At 40.1% G+C, this 15,370-nt stretch overlaps 1 protein-coding gene across 1 annotated transcript in view; it reads right to left on the bottom strand.

The window, feature by feature from the left end:
* Positions 1-3,792: 3,792 nt before the first annotated feature.
* FAM174A (family with sequence similarity 174 member A) overlaps positions 3,793-15,370 on the bottom strand; it is a 42,434-nt gene continuing 30,856 nt past the window's right edge. The window contains exon 5 of the transcript XR_008842639.1: positions 3,793-10,982. The gene's annotated coding sequence lies outside the window, so the exon portion shown is untranslated. The remainder of the gene's footprint in view (positions 10,983-15,370) is intronic.

The raw sequence follows: 15,370 nt of genomic DNA, 5'->3' as shown, positions 1-15,370 counted from the left end.
TGTTAATGACATCAGTAGGAATCTGACGCCGTCCATCTTGCCACTTCACTCCCAGGAACTGGATCTCACGTGCAGGTCCCTTAACCTTACTCTTCTTGATGGCGAAGCCGGCTTCCAGGAGGATTTGGATAATTTTCTCTCCTTTCTCAAACACTTCTGCTGCTGTGTTCCCCCATACGATGATGTCATCAATATATTGTAGATGTTCCGGAGCCTCACCCTTTTCCAGTGCAGCCTGTATCAGTCCATGACAGGTGGTGGGACTGTGTTTCCACCCCTGGGGCAGTCGGTTCCAGGTGTACTGCACGCCCCTCCAGGTGAAAGCAAACTGAGGTCTGCACTCTGCGGCCAGAGGAATGGAGAAAAACGCATTGGCGATGTCAATGGTGGCATACCACCTTGCTGCCTTGGACTCCACCTCGTACTGCAGCTCCAGCATGTCCGGTACGGCAGCGCTCAGCGGTGGAGTCACTTCATTCAAGGCACGATAGTCCACAGTCAGTCTCCATTCTCCATTAGATTTTCGCACAGGCCAGATGGGGCTGTTGAAGGGTGACTGGGTTTTGCTCACCACCCCTTGGCTCTCCAGCTCATGGATCATCTTGTGAATGGGGATCACAGCATCTCGAGTTGTCCTATATTGCCGGCGATGTACTATTGAAGTGGCAATTGGTACTCGTTGCTCTTCTTCTTTCAGAAGTCCTACTGTAATGGGATTCTCAGCTAGTCCAGGCAGGGTGTTCAATTGCCGGATGTGTTCTGCCATTACAGCCGCTATCCCGAATGCCCACTTAAGGCCTTTTGGATCCTTAAAATACCCGCTCCAAAGGTAATCTATGCCCAAAATGCATGGGGCCTCTGGACCAGTCACAACAAGATGTTTCTTCCATTCCCTTCCAGTTAAACTCACTTCTGCTTCCACCAGGGTGAAGTCCTGCAAGCCACCTGTTACACCAGCGATGGAAACGGATTCTTCCCCCACATATCTTGATGGAATTATCGTACATTGGGCACCTGTGTCAACTAAAGCTCGGTACTTCTGTGGTTTCGATGTGCCAGGCCACCGAATCCACACAGTCCAAAAGACACGATTTTCCCTCGCCTCACCCTGGCTAGAGGCAGGGCCCCTCTAAGCCTGTTTATCTTTCTTCCCTGGGGCATGCATCTTAGAAGTTCCTTCGAGAGGGTCCAACATGTCATTATCACTATCATATTTGGCACTTTGGGTACGGGCAACAGGAGCGGCTCTCCTTCGGATGGAACTTCCGCTTTCAATCTTGCCTTCCTTCAAATCCCTCACCCGTCGTGCCAGAGCAGCTGTAGGCTTTCCATCCCACCTCCTCATGTTCTCTCCAGAATCCTGCAGGAAAAGCCATACCTCAGCCCGGGGAGTGTACCTCCTCTCCCCATCGGGAGAACGTCTACGTTGGTTGCCAGGACGTCTAATTTGCACAGCTGAAATTTGGAGGAGGTCCTTCTTAATTTCCTCTCTGAGCCTCTTATGATTTTCCTCTATCTTGTTCTCTAAATTTTGCAAGCATGTTTCCACGGCGGTGATTCTGGCATGGGTTGGGCCATGCACAGCATCCGCGTATGCCCGGAGCTTCTTCGCCATGTCCAGCACCATTTCATAGATCTCTTCCCGCTTCATTATTGCCAAAGCAGATGCATATTCAGATGGCCCGAGTCACACCAGCTTCCTCCACATTACAGGTGTGCATGGTACCAGGTCTGGGTTCCTAGTTGTTATATCATCTGAAAAAATAATCTCCGCCACTGCCATCTCCCTCAAACGTTGGATCCCTTGCTCTATGGTTTTCCACTTGGTCTGGTGCATATACAGGTCATCGGCACACAAATATCTTTGTGCTACGCTGTCTAAAACACGTGCCCAGAGGCTTTGAGGGTTGGCCTCCCTCATCATACCTTGATCGATGACCGGATCATGAGATAGGGATCCCAGGTGTCTCACCTCAGTGCCATCTAAGATGGTAGCCTCGCCTGCCGCATCCCAAAGCCAAACCAGCCAACTAATTATGGATTCATCAGGCTGTCTTGTATAATCCTTTCTTAATCCACAAAGATCTTTTAAGGACAGGGACTCATTATTAGTTTCTGATCTTACACCAGTGGTTTTAACTCTTGATTTTACATCAGGAGGTGTTGAAGGTCCTTCTCCTGCATCCTCATCATCATCCTCCACTGGCCGATCGGTCTTCCTGGTGCACTTCCCACTCCTTGTACTGGTAGCCACAGCCATTGGTTGAAGCTTGCTTTCTAATTTCATCCCTGTCCTCGAGCCTGGGGTGTTAACTACAGCCTGAGTAGCTGGCATAGTAGCTATGTTATCTCCCTGTTCCCTTTCCTTTGTTTGTTGTTCTCCACTATCTAACAGGGTACGATAAGCATACGCCAGAGCCCAGCTCACTGCAGTAATCTTTTTTTCCCTGGAGCTATTGTGGCATTTCTCTTTCAAATATTTTACCACCTCAGCCGGGTTCTGAATTTGCTCATGTGAAAAATCCCAAACCAAAGGATCAGAAAATTCCTTTAACATCTGGCCCAGGTCCTGTCATTTTCCACACCACTCAGGACTCCTCACACTTTGTCCTGCTGCTAAATCAGGAGTCGCACCAGCACCTCTAGAAATCTCAGCCCTGATTTTATATAAACTGTAAACTGTGTAGAGGAAGCTTACAACATTAAACATCAGAAAGATGATCTCTTTAATACTAAAGGAGAACTGCACATATCCTAATAACGATGTAAAAAATTCAGAGGAGACAAAGGGAAGCAAAGGCTGAAAAGCCTCCTCCCCTGCTTCTCCTCTAATAAACTGGATGCATATCCATAACCAGGATCCAGAAGATATCCCTGGAACCGATTCCAGCATTTTCATAAACCTCTTACAAGCCATTGCAACCAAGCCCAGTCCAATCAATATTTTGGTCATTATCCCTCTAGTATAAAAACTACAAATAAGGGACAGTACTGGAGCTATTTCCGGGCAGGAAAATAACCCCAGAGACCAAAGAGGCATTAAAACCTCAAAAAACCCCAGTATCCAGAACCACATACTGAAATCCATTCCAAACAGCATTATATACAGTTACACAGTTTTTTCCACTTTCTTCGGTTCCCCGTATGGACCACCAAAAAAATTTGTCCAAGTTTAGGACAAAACTGGGGGAAAGCCTCCAAAGGAGCCCCCCAGAATAAACCCCCCTCACAATTCCTCCCCCCCACTGGGCTCGGAGTGAATTTTACTCTGGGGGAAAAGTGGAAAAAACTTGTTTATTAACAAACACAAGAAAAAACACTTCCCAGCAACAGGAAAGTACAATCCCAGATGACAAAAGAAATGTTTTCACCGAAGTGAGAGACGGTCGCTGCTGGGAAGGGCGAGAAGCTTCTTGGGCAGGCTCCGGAGGCAGTCTCTGATGTCCAGGTCCCGTCCGGAGCCAGTACAGATCTTGGAGCTGAAGGAGAGAAAGGGGGAGGGGAAGGCAGCAGCAGCCAGGGCAGAGCCGGAGCTGCAGCAGCGGGGCAGAAGCAATAGGGCAAAAGCAGCGGGGCAGAAGCAGCGGCCGGGGTAGCTAGCAAGCACGCAGCAAGCAGCAGCCGGGGCAGCAGGGCAAGCCAAGCAGCCCAGCCCCCCAGGGCACCACCCCCCCGGGGTTGGGGTGGGGGGGGGGGGGCAAGAAAAGGGCACCGGCGGCAGCTCCATGGAGCCAGCGAGGTGGGGGCGGGAGAGGAGCAGACATAACACCAACCCAGAATAAGGGGGAAGGGTGCAGCTGACTACTCTCTGACCTGAGGGGTTTTCTCTCTAGAAGGGCAGAGATACCACAAGATTTTGGCTGGGCTCTTTTCTCCCTCACTGGCCCTTGGGATCAGAGTAGGATGGTCAAACTGTTGCTTACCACAGGGAGAATCCACTGTCACCACAGAGCCCAGTCCTGTACAGCTTCTTCCTAACTCAGGGTGAGCCATTGCTTGTAAGAGCACTGCAACCTTATTAACACCCAATCTTACTGGAAAGGACTCTCACCATCTCTTGGGGTGTTTCAGAGGAAAAGCCAGGACCCTGAGTCTCCTGCCCCTTCCCAGAGGGCGCATCTACCCAGCTGTGTGCTGCAGTGGAAGAAGAACAGCTGTGTGCCTACAGAGAAGCCTGGCTGCCAGTACTCAGCACGGCTGCTTTGTGCCACTGCCTCGGGCTTTATTGCTACACTCCAACTCAGCACCCGCGTCCACCCAGTGCCCACAGCTCCTGCTAAGTCTGTAGAGTTCCCTGTTGCATTTTTATTTGCCACCGCAGGGGCCGTGCCTGCCACTGCACTGCCAGCCTCTGCTCTGAGGATTCTGCTGCAGCCCACCTCACCCTCCAGCCCACCTGCCATTACCACGAGAGGGAGGCACAGCTGAGCCCATGCCACAGCGCCCCCTGCAGCCACGGGGGAATCATCGCATTTGCCCTGCCCACCAGGAGCCAGTGGCGCCCCTGCCAGCTGTGATGGGAACTGCACCAAGGGAAAAATGCTTAGCAGGAAGAGGCTTCATTGGGTTTTCTGGCTCTTCGTTTGCTGCTTCTGCCATTGTTGCTATACACATACATACTAGTAAATAGCTATTATTGCTTTTCCAATATCTTTGTCTAAAAGCCTCTTAATTTCAAACCTATAATAATTCAGAGGAAAGGGGGTAATATTTTTCATTCCAAGGGAAGTTCCTGCCTTCCTTAACAAACACCTTCCTCAAACAAACAAATCAAGACACTCTGATTCCACACCAAACCCGTATCTTTCCAGCTTAGAGGTAGGAATGTTGCAGGGGAATATATCAAAGGTCTTAGAGATGTTTAGCGAGGTCTACAAGGCCTTTCCTTATCCACTGATGTAGTCATTTAGTGGTGGCTAGATGAGTCAAACAATATAAATATCTCAGAAGGTGGTCCACAACAGCCAAGGCAGGAAACGAGGAATTGTCCAAACAGCCAAACAAAACCCCTGGGATGAAAGACTGCAGTCATGTCTACCTCCAGATAATCTCAGAGGTTTATCACTTGAAGTCTTGAATTCCCTTCTGAAGTCAGATATTTATGCCTGGACTTTCTCCATTAATAATTCTGGAAACAACAAATACCTTTTTGTAAGCATTTCTAAACAGCTGTACCATTTCCCTTTTGCCATTTCTTCTTTTGCGCAGGAAAATTAGAGCCCACAGGTTCCTCTCTGCCCCCACTTCCACTCTGCCATTGCTTTCTGAATCTGAATGTGACAGAAACTCTTATTGGGCCTGACAGATATGAAGACAATGGCATGCATTGAAGTCCAGACTCATGCCAAGTTCCTACTTTGTGTGGGGCGTTGAAAAGCCTAGGAGAGTGAAAAATCCTGGATATTTTTTCAGTCATTTCCTGAATAAGGAAAGAGATACTTGGGTCTTATTGCCTGATACAGCAAGGATTTAGTTATTGAGCATTAAACAGGCAAGAAAACAAACAACTGACACTTTTCAGAATGAAGAAGAGAAAAATATTTCTAGGTCCTCTTTCATTATCAAGCAGCTTCCCTCCAGGTGCTATGAATTGACACAGAAAAGAGCCGAAATTACATATCTGAACTTGTCACTGTCATGTTCCTTCAGATGACTGTTCAGGACTTCCTCCTTGCATTTTGCAATCTCCCAACAGAGCTAATTGAACAAACCAGGCAAGAGGAGTGAATCTGAGCACTGTGGAGAGACCCGATACCCATGTCAGAGCTCTAGTTGTCCATTAACTACGGATAGTCATATGCAGAGGGTGGCATTTTTGAATAGTGTTTTAAACCATTTCATGTGCATTTGCAGCCATGCAAATTCTGTTCTAATGTTCAGGCATCTGAGTGTCTGGCTTATATATTTCCTTTTCGTTTCCAGCTTCTTCAATTTCAGAGAAACAAACAGCCTCTAAGAATAAGTATTGTTGTGAAAAGCCTTGGTGGAACTACAAGAATTAATTTTTAAAGTGCTGCCAAAAAACCCACAAAAAACCAACCACTCAACACCCAGCCCCCAATAAACAAACAAAGAAACAAAACCACAAAAACCCAGACAGACAAAAAAGAAAAAAAAAAATAATAACCCCCCCAAAACAAACAAACAAACAAACAAACAAACAACAACAAAAAACCCCAAACTTTTCTATACCCAGAGGAAAATTAATATTCTTTATGAGCCCTGTATAAAAATAGACTGCCATAACTGAAGAATATGCACATCAATTACACTTAATTGATTTTTTACATTGTTCATATTTCTGTTAGATTTGCCATTTAACAGAGGTTTTAAAACCCTGATGCACTGTATTATTATCTGAAGCTGTCCAGTTGTCTTTTTCAACCCTCCTGATTCAGGAAAGAGGTTTCCTGGATAATGTATTCTGCTTCAGAAAAGAGTCAGCATCTAATATAGATGGTGTAGGTAGTTTATTATTTTTATTTTTCCCTCTAGCAGATGACTTGCTTTAAGGTTGTGTTTACCTTAGCAAATAGAAGGACTTTTATACAGGAAAAGAAATTAATGCTGAGACACCACTGCCAGTCTCCATGCCAGGTTCTATTGTAGTTCCAATGACTGAATGACCACCTGTAGCTGAAGCCCAACAGGTGCATTTCCGGAATACATGTGTCCTGTGGGATCATACATGTGGGCACAAGTTTTCATCTTGTCATTGTCTTGGGTTGCAATACAGCATGTGACCAGAAATGTGTATGCTATCACCATCTGTTGAAGCCGGGCGGGGCAGTGACCCTTATCTCCGTGGCACATATTATCTGCTAATGGGCCATCTTTAAAACTAGGTGGGGCAATCATCTTTTATACTTTCCAGAACCCATCCTCCTTCCAGTAAGATATCATCTGCTGGTGGCCCATTAAGTCCCACTGTATGACTGATAAAATTACATCATTCCACTGGGAGATGCTCCAGTCAGGGGGAGGAGACAATCCTTTCCTACACGGATAAAAACTGAGATTTTGAACACCAAGGCAGCCTTCTTTCCACTGGATTCCAGAGGAAAGCTGGGCCTTTCCACATCATCCCTGGACCTTCAGAGGAAAACTGCACTCTTTTACAGGACCGCTGCTTCAATTAAACCACACCTGCCACTGCAGGAGGACTGTAGCCACCATTGAATCAGACTGCTACCAACACCCTGACTGACAGAGTGTCAGGTTATATTTTGATTCTGTCAGTGGTTTTGGGATTGTTCTTTGTAATATTGTATTTCTGTATTAATTTTCCTAGTAAAGAACGGTTAATCAGATTTCCCATATCTTTGCCTGAGAGTCCCTTAATTTCAAAATTATAATAATTTGGAGGGAGGGGGTTTACATTCTCCATTTCAAACAGAATGTTTGCTTTTCTTGGCAGACACCTGTCCTCCAAACCAGGACAGCCATTCACAGTGTGAACTAAAGTATGATGAAAGGAGATACTTAGGAGTTAGGTTTCAGAAGTTCACTCCTCCTAAAAGCAAGATTGCACAGAAAAGTGTAAGTTTCTAAAGAAAGCCATTAATGGTTCGTTGTCATCCTGTTACAGGCTCAAACATGTTTTGTTCAAACATAGCTCCAATGTCTAAACCCTCTCTTTTTCTTTTTTTACATTATATATACTCACTAGTCCAAGTTAAAATCCACTAAAATGAAAACAAACAAAAAGGTCATTGCACCTTAAAGAAAGATCATTTTGGTCCTGTCATAAAATCATCAAAGAAATACAACTAGGTTTTAATCTTTAGTTTCAAAACCTTTATATATATAACATAATTCCAATAGCTCAAAATAGTTGGTATAGAAAATATTTTTTGGTAAGTATTTCATACCAGTAAATTGATTTATTTTGTTGCTGTTTTTCTTAGAGATTGTATGTCAAATTGTATGCACGGAGTACACAAAGTGCTGCAGAAAACAGCTGGCAGTATTTCTATCCTCTCACTTCTGTCATAAGGATCAAATCCCTGATTTCTGTCTCAGCCAGTTTCTAGCTGCAGCTGCTATGGTATTCTCTACATAAATGACAGACATTTAATATTCTCCTGTAGAACAGGGTTCAAAACAAAGTTGGAGAGAAAAGGCTTTATCCTGACAATTTTTTGTAATTAAAACAACCCAAGCTCTAACGCTTTGGCATTATTCAAGAAGGGGCCTCAAAGAACAACCTTACAGCCTTGGTGTGTTTGATCAGGGGTTCAGGAATAGCTGGATCTGACTTGGGCTTGGGGAAGGAAATGCACATTGTGCGTGGCTGCAATACTGGCAAGACATTGAGTTCCACTTCTACAGCTCACTTTTTTCCTACTACTGTCTCTGCTGATGTTAGTTGTAGAGCGAATAAGAAAAAAAATGACATGCTGTAATTTATAGCTGTTTCTGTATTACAGGATATAGATCCTGGTTTTAGTTTGGGCACAGGAATATTTCCTTTGAGCAAGTTGCATTGCCTTCACAAATTTAACACTGCATGTGTTAAAATAAAAATTTCAAACATTCCCCTAACATAGATCTGCAAATACTGCTTAAAGCTCATTAGGCTTTGCTGTTGTTTAGAATTTCCCTTTAATTTGTTTTGAGACTGTATATTCTCTATCATTACTCCAAGCAAGATTAAATGAGAAAGTTTAATAAATTTCATTTGTGTCATGAACTGAGTAATTTGTGAAAGGTTCTGTATGGTAGGTCTTTCACTGACTTACTCTTTTCAATTCACCATTGTATTTGGTGAATATATCTTAGATGATTTCTATAAATGCCCTTACATATAGAAAAGACAGAATAATATAAATTTATTCCCAATGCATAAAAGCCAATTGGTTTTAATTGTTTTATTTGGGTTTGTGTTTCTCTTTGGTTGTGTTTTTGCAGAGTTCTTTGGGTGTATGTTCATTTTAATGCATTTTTGTAATAATAATAAAATAATAATTTCTTCTTTTGGAGAGTAGGTCCTAACCTGTTAGCATCATTGCTTTTGATCTGGGGGCTGCAAAAATTACTGAAATCAATTACATTTTAATGAAGCCCATAATTTTAAAATGGATTGTTGTAATATCCTCTATATCAATACATTTCTTCACAACCTTTATCAAAAGTTAAAAATAAAAGACAGATACTGTTTAAATATTAATTTTCTAGTGTATTTTTTATATCTAATGAACTAATTATTCCGAAGTTTCCTTACTGCATAAACAAATGGAAAACTTTATTTCAGATTTTAAATTGCTTTTAGAGTTTTGATTCAAATACAAAAACTGAAGTTATTTATTTGAAAAAATAAAAAAACCAAAACAAACAAACAAACCCCCAACCAACAACAAAAACACAAATAAACAAATTGAAACAGTAGAATGCAGCGTTAGAATTACAATTTGAACAGACACCTAAGAAAATTCAAGTCTTTAAAATTTTAGCCCATTATTAGAAACATTTGCATTTTATATTTCAGTTTGTATAGAGTTCTGTATTTCAATATTCCATTCCATTCTTTCATTTCTTTCTAGGAGGTAAATAAATTGATTTCAACCTGAACTAAAGCTTATGGATAATGAAACTGAAGTTGCTGTTTGTAATTCTTCTGTCCTTTACTAAGATGTTTAAGTATGTGCTTTAAATGGCTCTGTAAGTCTGAGCAGTCACTATTGATCTCAACAAGTTCTAAGATTTCTCCATGCTTTTGCAGTGAACAGTAGACACTCTTGCAACAAAATCTCACCTCCAGGTTTCTTGCTATTTCCAGCGAATGTTCTCCTTCCCATTCACAACAAATATGCCCTTTCTGTGATATCTTAGCCTTAAGAAAAGAAGATCAAAGCAGTTTCTGCTCAGATATGTCATCTCAGATATAACCAAAGCAGTAGAGAAGGAGAGTAGGAAGAGGCACTTACGGAGAATATTTTCTTTGTCTCCAAAAAACATTATTCAGAAAGTTTCCCTTTTAGAAAGTCTACTAAGACTCTTTTTCTGGTGGTTATCCTGTATCTATGTGCTTTTGGTTTCTTAATTTGTTAAGCCTGTATGTTTTTCAGGCATGACATCCTGTGGCAAATTGTCAGGCTATCAACTTTAATTATATGTTAAGTAGCAAATTACTTCCTTTGAAGTCTGACATCATAATCAAGGGATGTTCTGGTAAGTGGTAAGCAAGTGTCCGCTTTGAATTTCCATCACATTTGTGACTGTAAACATTGATTGAAGGGTACACTTCTGTAAGAAACTCTCCATAATAACTACTTCATTCTGAGTATAATGATATATAATGTTCCATCTTTTCTTTGTTTAGATTTTGTTTGGAATCTACTTTTTTGAAAATTGTGTTTAAAAGGAGGTCTGAGAACTGACAGCTCTGAAAGTCTCCAAGGGTACTTCTGGCTGTATGGCTCAGGGTTCAGAATTTCTAAGTTCGCATTCCCAAATGTGCACCTTTGATTTTGCCACCCTATTTTATCTACTTGATGATTGAAGTCACAGCTTGAACTTCTTCACAAACTCTGGGGAAATTATTAAATTCTAAAACTAATTACCCAAGTTCCTACAGTAGCAGTTAGTCAAACCTGAGCACAAAACATATCCTTAGGTATTATTCATGCAAAGTGGGTAACAGGCTGTCCAAACCTGAATTCTCTTCCAAGGGGGTATAACAGTGACATGGCAGAGAGGCACAAGGAGAAAAAATCTTCAGCTATGATATGCTCCAATGCCATAAAGTTAAAGCAAAGAGCATCTGATCTTGCTGTAGGAATTACAGTATGACAGACAATCATCAAAATTGCAGTGAGACAATACAGCAAGAAAAAGTGTCAGAGCAAGACAGATTGAACCACCTTGAAAAACCTCATCTCTGATTTTCTTCAGGTGTGTTGATATAAGAATTGGGTGCATTTCTTCTACAAAGCTCTAAAATCTGACTTTGTAAATTTATCAAGAGATGATGATATTTCCACCTAAAAAGAATAACAAAAATAGAATGAAAGCTGAATTCCCATTCAGTTTTGAACTATTGTAAACAGACTTGAAGAACTGCAAACATATCCTAAAAAACCCATCATTTAAATATAACCCCTTATTTCACTTTCTCAGCTTCAACATTTCCAGCTTCTTACTCATATGAAAGCCTTTTTGGGCACCTAAGAGATCTTTGAGATGTCTGATATTTTTAAAATGTGAAATTTTTGAGCCACCTAAAATTAAAAAAAAAAAAAGCTCTTCAGGCGTTAAGTTAGACTAGAATTCCACTTACAAATTTCCTAGTGTTTGGCAGTTTACAAAGGCTTTCTTGAAACAGGTACACAGTGCCTTTCTTGAAGTAGTGCAGCATTAGTTGAAAGTAGTATTTCAGCTGTAGCCTTTCCTGTTCTTCCAGGGGAATTTCTGAGGCATCAGTAAGCTGTTTGTCTTTAATAAGTCTCAGTGGTATCAAATATTGTAGTATTTCTTAGTAGCCAGATGAGAAATCCAATGCTTGGTCATTGTCTCTCATGCCTTCAGCTTGTGAAAATTGTGTTTAAATTGCAATGAACTGCATATGTCAGTTTTGACCAACAGCCCTTTAACTAATGCCTTTCTAACCAAAAGGAATGAACTTAAAGCAAATAGAATAGATTTTTTTTTCTTTATCATTCATATTTAAGAAATAAAACTGTTAATGTCTGGTCATATGTGAGATATTTATTACGGTTAAATTGAGATATTTTATGATAATAAAATGTTGTTAGAAAACCATCAAAGTCAGCTGCTTCATGAATTCAGCAATCTAAGATTTTAATTAATCCCTTTATATAAGCTTGTTTTTATTTTCATAAAAGGAATGTTCAGTGCTTTGGAATGTATCTGTTCAATGTAATGTGAAGGGACATTTAACTACAATAATTCTATTGAATAACTTGACACAATTTTATTTTTCTTAGTATTAAAATTTTGCTCTTAGGAGCTATCTCTGAATAACTGGTCCTTTAATAGTGCAGCCGTGTTAAAAAAAAAAAAAAAAAGTTGGCTTTGGAGAAGAATAAATGTCTTATTCTTGCACTGCTGCATGCTTCCAGTTTGCAAACTGAATAAGGTTTGAATAAAGAACAGCCAAACCAGATAGCCCCATAAATATTTGGAAAATTATACAACTATCCTTATCACTACTGCTATCCTTACTAATGTTATTTAATTAATATAATGGTATCACTTTGTGTACTTCCAGACTATATGCTTTACAGTTTGCAATCAAGTCCAGAATATACTCAATATATTTTTCATATTTCCTCATATAACCTTTTTCTAATGCTGGTATCCTAATGGACTTATATTCTCAGCATCCCCATAGCTTTAAGCAACATAAAAAGTATTCATTTTGTACTGAAACATTTGTTATATGTATGGAAGAATTTTAAAACTACATTTTCAGAAATTGAGAAATATTGTTCCAGCTTGAACATATCTTCTGTAAAGCATTTGAAACAACTGGAAACTGATAATGTTACTGATATTCACAGACAATGAAATCTGTATTCCAAAATACTATCATAGCAAGCACTGCTGTGTTTTCATATTTCAGTATGTTTCTTTTATGTGAGTAAATGATGCTTCCAAAGATACCTGTGATATAACCAATAATACTTTAACTAAAATGAAATGGTCAACTTAATATTTTGAACTCCTTGATAGACTAGCATAAATCATAAAACTAAATAAAGTACACAAAATTGATCGAGAGTGACTGGCAGAGAACATATGACATCACTGATCCCCTGCAGGTATAGAATAACTGAGGGTTTTAACAGGTTTTTGGGCTGCTTTTGATTATATCATTGGCTGGTAAATGTGCATGATTAATTAGACTTATGTAACTATATACTTTATGGTAGTTATAGAGAAAATTATTAAAGAAAACATTTTAAGACTATCTTACAGGAAAAAAAAGGAAAAAATGAACAAAACCTCTTCTTTCAGTTTACTGAAATTCATTACCTGACAGTAGAAATAGCGTATATTCTAGAAGTTCAGCCTAGAGATTTTGGTTTGGAGATTTTTTTTTTTTTGAGTGACACATTAATAAAATAAGGTATACAAACACTGTGAACATATTACTGGCAGTGTAGTCTCTATTAGCAGAAGCAGAACCAACACTGAATAGCTTTAAAACAAAACAGAAAGAAAAGTGAGGTGTTTTGAGACCTAGGCACTGTCTATGAAGGCATTAACATTTAGCCACATTTACAGGCATGGTGTCCTTATGGTCGAAGTCTCAGGAAAATGAATTACAAGGAGCTCATTTAGGATCAGTGTACCACAACTTCACACACAGGGAAAATAATTCAGGTGGGAAGAGGCCTTGGGACATCTCAAGCCCTGCTCCTGACTACAGTAGGGTCAGCTCTGATGGCAGAGTTGGTCCTGAAGAGTGATGACAAATCCTTGCTTCCTCCAAGCAGGGACAATTCCTCTCTAACTCATGCTCTCTGATGACCATAGCCCTTGGCAGCAAACTTTTGATAGCTAATGTTAGGAGGAAATGTCTGAAGAGTACCAGGTGTTGGCTCCTACACTCTGCCTATTATCTTACTGAAGTGTTATTGGGACTTTCAACAGCACTTCATCTGTGTTATGAATTAAGCAGGTAGTATTCCAGTAATAAAATTCAAAAAGCTATTCTGTCATAATGTTAAACTTTTCACAGGCAATTTTAGGGGACCAGAAACTCTGTTCTAGGAGATTCTCAAACCCAGTTTAGGACTTAGAAACTGGGTTCTGTAAACTCTTTCCAGTAGACAGATTGCTATCATTTTTAGGAAGTATAATATATTTAGGTGGAAGAATGAAGGCTGTTCACTGCTAGACTGCAAAAAAACCAGCCCAATTTGTATTCATTAGCCATACTTGCAAAGGAAATTGCAAAGGAAGGGAAGGAAAGGAAGCTTAATAAAGAAAGATCTTCTGAATGAGCCCCATGAATCTGAAAAATCAAGGTATAACTTAAGGCTTGGATCTTTATCATGGCTTGTTTTTCCCCTTCTATTCTTTAATGGGTCCTCTAGGTACAACTACTTTTTCTTTACTTTTCATTTCTACCTTTTATTGGATAAGCTGATCCCCCTGAAAATTAAGATGAAAACCATTATTTTTTCAGTAAACTCTTTTAAGCATGTTTAACTAAGAATTTATTCTACTACCTGCTCCTTCAAAACTGATTTTTATGTTTGTTTTTTTAAACATAAGCAAATGCTTAGTGAAATAGGAGGTAGTTTAAGCATTTTAAGTCATTCACAACTACAGCAGAGATACTGTATTACTTCTGTTAATAAAATCTTTAGATTAAATAAAATTTAGTTCTGAATGGTCAAATGGTTAGCCAGTCACAGCTCATGTGCAACTGCTGGAGTGGAGTGTGTTAGGCAATCAAAATTTAGTCTACTTGGTTTCTCTAAAAGGCATTTAGAAGTAACTTGATAAATCAGACATGGGAAAGACCATTGATTCTGTGGAGTTTTTCAGTCTTTCAGTGAAGTTCATAATAATAATAATAAATAGTTGGAGAGTGAAATTAGGCAAAATCAACCATGAATGCAGCTGCCATTTCCTAGAAGTGCCAGCCACCTGGCACTAGAAAAATATGTCAGAAGGGTGGCAGGATCTCTCTCACTTCCTGCTTCAGGGAGAAAAAGGAAAAAAAAAAAAAAAAGAACCATTGGAGAAAAAAAAATCAGGGCTGGAAAGAAAAAGAGAAGAAAATCTAGTCCAGCCATAATGCAAACATTAGATGCTGAGAGCATCTACAGTGTGATCTGTAGAGTGTGTGTGGACAGGCAGCTACAGCTTCCTAGGAAGGTGGTCCATGCCTCTATCCTGTCACTGTTTAAGAGGCATTTGGATAGTACCTTTAATGCCATGCTTTAATTTTTGGTCAGCTCAGAATTCATCAAGCACTTGGAGTGCATTGTTACTGTAGGTCCCCTTCAACTGAATTATTCTATCCTTGTCTATTCTAGAGCCTCATGCAATCCTACTAATACTGGACCTCCAGTATATGTCATGTTCTTTGCCAAGTTTTATTTCAGAAATAAACTATTCTTCTGCCACACTAGATTGCCTGGCACAGTCTTTTATCATATTTATAAATTTTCTTTAAATTTAATTCTTGAAGTTGAAATCTTTCTTTTTAGATGAACAATCCCTTTGTATTTCAAGAGTATGGGCCTTTGTAAAAAGTTTGATGTTTTTTTCAGACCACAGCATGATGAAAGAATTTTGGAGCTGGAAGGCTGTTGAATGCACAAACCCTAAGATGCCATGACTAGGCAGCCTAACAGTTCCACAAGAATAAAACTGCCTTCAAATGTCTGCA

Source organism: Oenanthe melanoleuca, chromosome Z (assembly GCF_029582105.1).
Source record: "Oenanthe melanoleuca isolate GR-GAL-2019-014 chromosome Z, OMel1.0, whole genome shotgun sequence".
Classification (NCBI taxonomy): domain Eukaryota; kingdom Metazoa; phylum Chordata; class Aves; order Passeriformes; family Muscicapidae; genus Oenanthe; species Oenanthe melanoleuca.
Note: the sequence above shows the minus strand (reverse complement) of the source record. Positions and strands in the feature narration are given on the sequence as shown.